The 4,690-nt window shown below is 35.6% G+C and overlaps 1 long non-coding RNA gene across 1 annotated transcript; it reads right to left on the bottom strand.

Moving 5' to 3' along the window:
- Positions 1 to 1,470: 1,470 nt before the first annotated feature.
- On the bottom strand, positions 1,471 to 4,690 carry LOC147029471 (uncharacterized). Its single transcript, XR_015055922.1, has 2 exons — positions 3,673 to 4,690; positions 1,471 to 3,575 (listed from the first exon to the last, which is right to left on the bottom strand). It is a non-coding gene; the product is annotated as an uncharacterized LOC147029471 (long non-coding RNA).

The raw sequence follows: 4,690 nt of genomic DNA, 5'->3' as shown, positions 1-4,690 counted from the left end.
GAAGAAGAGAGGGAAGAGAGAGAGAAGGAGGAAAGAGAGAAGAGAGAGAGGGAGAAGAAAGAGAAGGAGGAAAAGGAGAAGAGAGAGAAGGAGGAAAAGGAGAAGAGAGAGAAGGAGGAAAGAGAGAATAGAGAGAGGGAGGAAAGAGAGAAGAGAGAGAGGGAGGAAAGAGAGAAGAGAGAGAGGGAGGAAAGAGAGAGAATGAATAAATATCAAAATATGGAAACCAGTGAGATTCAAAAAAGATTGGTGGTATTACAGAAAATAACTCAACCCACCGAGGAGGAAAACAAAGAATTGACAAGTCTATTTGCAATACTTTCGACAAGACTATTAGCATCGACAAGATATGGATTTTAATTCAAGTTTTTTCTTAAATAAATGGAGGAGAGAGTGAAGGCATTTCTAAGGATTCTTTATGTTTTAAAAATTAAGATTCAAATGTGCATGTTGGAAACTAAAAAGGTTTTTGCACTCTGCAGGAATTTTTCTCATAAATAAATGAGTTATTGTCTCAAATGTAAAAAGAAAACTAATACTAAAAATATTTCATATATTAAAAGTAAAAATAACAGGGTTATACAAAAAGGTATATGTTCGGTGTGTGGTTCAAAAAAAATCAATTTATCTCCAAACACAAACTCGGAGGAGATATACAAAAGTTTTTATCAGGAAGTAAATTTACAACTACTGGAATACCAGGGGAATTACATCTTCCAGGTTATTCTTTCTGTGGTCCAGGCACAAACTTAGATAAAAGATTAGATGAGGCAGACAATCCTAAATCCTGGAGTAAACCAATCAATAGAGTTGATGAAGTGTGCATGAGACACGATATTGATTATGGGAATACCACAACGTTGGAAGAAAAGCATGAAGCCGATAGAGAAATGTTGTATAATTTGTCTCTGATACAAAATCCAACCTTGAGAGAAAAAGTTGATAGGTTCATCGTGAAGAAGATGATTAGTGCTAAATTGAAACTTGGACTTGGAAATTCAAAAAACTTATAGGCTCTAATGATGCCATTAAGACTGAAGAGCAATTAGCTGATGAATTACATAAACCAATATTCACAAAGTTTCAGAGAAGGAAAGTTTATTCCAAGGAAGTTGATTATATCTGGTCTGCTGATTTGATTGAACTCAATAATGATAAGGGGTACAAGTATGCTTTAACCGTTATTGATTTGAGGAGTAGATATGCGTGGGTTGTCCCTTTAAAAAACAAAACAGGTAATACTCTTATGTTAGCTTTTCAACAGATATTTAATAAAAGTAAGAGAAAACCTAAGAAATTGTGGACTGATGAGGGTAGAGAGTTTTATAACAAGACATTTATGAATTTTCTAAAAAATAACAGTATTACATTATACAGTACCTTTAATGAAGGGAAGGCAGTTGTTGTTGAACGTTTTAATCGTACCTTAAAAGAGAGACTATATAAAAAATTCACACAACTCGGTTCACAACAATGGTCATCTTTTATTCAGGATATTGTGGATAAGTATAATGACACGATTCACACGTCAACGAATATGAAGCCATCAGAAACATTTACAAAATTAAAATATGAAAAAGAGATTAATGTCAGAAAACCTAAGTTCAAAGTTGGTGATATCGTAAGAATATATAGGTGGAAATCTCATTTTGAAAAGGGTTTTACTGAACGATGGACGAAAGAACTTTTTAAAATTGTTGATGTAATAGATACAGTTCCTTGGACTTATAAAATATATGATTTGGAAGGGGAAGAGATTTTAGGTTCATTTTATTCACAGGAATTACAAAAGACAAAACTAAGCAGATAATACACCTTTGTGGACACTAGAGGGACAAGTCCGAGGTGTATTACAGTATATAATGTGTGTCAAGGGGGACGTTCTTAGATCTGTGAACCCCAAACACAGAATCCTCAACTGAATAGTCAAGGCTTAACTTTTGTTTGTGTGTGTGTGTGCAATGGGAGCAATAGGTTGGCGCTTCACTCCCTCCTACTATACACCGTTGTGGACACTCGAGGGCCAAGTCCGAGGTGTATAACAGTATATAATGTGTGTCAAGGGGGACGTTCTTAGATCTGTGAACCCCAAACACAGAATCCTCAACTGAATAGTCAAGGCTTAACTTTTGTTTGTTGATGTGTATGTGTGTGTGTCCCAACCCTCACATTCAAAATCTCAACCCCAACCCTCACATTCAAAATCTCAACCCCAACTCAATCCTCGCCCAACACAATGTCTTTTTCAAAATGAGATTTCCACCTATATATATATATTTTTACGTTTTTTTTTTTTTCTTCTTCCAATTCTGTCTTTTAAGGCTTTCAGGTTTGATGACGTAGAAAGAGGGAGTAAGCCTGCACTTTCTTCCCAGAACGAACAATGTATATTTTTTGTTTTTTTCTCTTCTTCCAATTCTGTCTTTTAAGGCTTTCAGGTTTGATGACGTAGAAAGAGGGAGTAAGCCTGCACTTTCTTCCCAGAACGAACAATGTATATTTTTTGTTTTTTTCTCTTCTTCCAATTCTGTCTTTTAAGGCTTTCAGGTTTGATGACGTAGAAAGAGGGAGTAAGCCTGCACTTTCTTCCCAGAACTTTCTTGATCTTGCTCCCATCAAGCACCATCCGACAAAGAACTACATCGATAGGTTTAGATCCCAAAGAGTGATAGCAACTCCAAAAGTCTCCAAAATATAAATAAATAAAATAATAATAATAATAAATAAATAAATAAATAAATAAAAGCCCCCAAAAAAGTTTCAAGTGTCCAACATAAACCCAACTTTCCAAGTCTTCAAGGTATAACCACATTCCCGTTGAGTTTCCAAGATATGTATCACATTGTGAGTTATCAATCCAGAACCCACATTTCAAGTATTCAAAGTAAAACCAACTTACAAAGTCTCTTAAGGATAACTCATTTACTGATTTTTTCAAAATTTGTGAGTCTCCAAGGTAGGCCCCATATTTAGAACCATCTTGGCAGAACCCTTTTCCTGAGTCTCCAAGGTAGTTATTTAAACCATCAAGGCAGAACTCATTTACTGATTTTTTTCAAAATTTGTGAGTCTCCAAGGTAGGCCCCATATTTAGAACCATCTTGGCAGAACCCTTTTCCTGAGTCTCCAAGGTAGTTATTTAAACCATCAAGGCAGAACTCATTTACTGATTTTTTCAAAATTTGTGAGTCTCCAAGGTAGGCCCCATATTTAGAACCATCTTGGCAAAACCCTTTTCCTGAGTCTCCAAGGTAGTTATTTAAACCATCAAGGCAGAACTCATTTACTGATTTTTTCAAAATTTGTGAGTCTCCAAGGTAAAACTTGTATTCTGGCTCATCAAGGTATAACTTGTTCAGTGGGTATTGTCTTGATAACTCACAATGAGTACTATTGCTGTAAAACTCTTTTTCAGGATTTTGCTGGTCTCCAAGGTATAACTCTTTGGTTGGGTCATCAAGGACGAACTCGTTCTGTGGGTCTTGGTCGCTCATAAGGTCTTCAACCAAGCCAACAATTTCGCCCCAAGTTGTAGCAAAAGCAGTATTTTCATTTCGTATTTCAGACACAATTTCCTGTGAGAGAAAATAATAATGTATTAATTAAGTTATTTAATTATTAAATGAGTATGCTTCAATCAAAGTTTGAAAATAGGAAAATAAAAAATCTTACCTCAATAGATAAGAGGTTTGAATCCAGTTCATCAACTTGAAGGTTTAGTTCCATAGAAGACAGAGAGTTCCAAGGAACACTAAAGTCATCCCACTCAAGGTCTTCAACCAAGCCAACAATTTCCCCCCAAGTTGTAGCAAAAGCAGTATTTTCAGATACAATTTCCTGTGAGAGAAAATAATAATGTATTAATTAAGTTATTTAATTATTAAATGAGTATGCTTCAATCAAAGTTTGAAAATAGGAAAATAAAAAATCTTACCTCAATAGATAAGAGGTTTGAATCCAGTTCATCAACTTGAAGGTTTAGTTCCATAGAAGACAGAGAGTTTGAGACAAGCACACAGAACACCATTGCCAGCAAGAACAAATGTTTAAAATGGAGCCTGGGTTTGAAGCTTTTATAGAGAAAGACTGGTGGGTGTGGTTTCCTTTGGAAATTCCCTGGGCAAGCCAAGGCAAGCCTTCATTGGGAAATTTTTCAAAACCATAACATCCTGTAATTTTCTAGTGATTTCTTTGTGAGTCAGAGATGAACTGGAAATGATGTAAGAGTGGGCGGAGCTTAGCAAAAGTGGGCGGAGCTTAGGAAAAGTGGGCGTGGCTTAGAAAAATTACCTTATGAAAAGTGGGCGGGGCTTAACAAAAGTGGGCGGGGCTTAAAGAAAAGTGGGCGGGGCTTAACAAAAATAACCTGTGGCTCAGGAGGTGGTCAAACAAGAGCATTAAGAGAAGTTTATCATTTCATAATGGCACAAATGGGGTATCTTAAAAAATATAAAGATTCAAATGTTTTGTTTGTCAATATTTTAGATGGGGATTATTGTGCAAAGAAAATTAAACTATTGAAGGAATTTGAGAATGAACAAATCTTTATAGGTTCAATGAGTGAGCTGTTCAACCCCCAGGTGTTCAATTCAATGAGGTTCAACCTCCAAGTTAAAAGGGGAGACAAATAAATATACCTTGGGATAAAAAGGGGATTTATTTTTAGGGAAAAAAATATAAATCGCTGAAA

Source organism: Eptatretus burgeri, chromosome 3, assembly GCF_056783735.1.
Source record: "Eptatretus burgeri isolate ZD-2024b chromosome 3, Ebu_testis_v1, whole genome shotgun sequence".
Classification (NCBI taxonomy): Eukaryota; Metazoa; Chordata; class Myxini; order Myxiniformes; family Myxinidae; genus Eptatretus; species Eptatretus burgeri.
The sequence above is the reverse complement of the archived record's forward strand: the minus strand, read 5'-3'. Positions and strand labels throughout refer to the sequence as shown.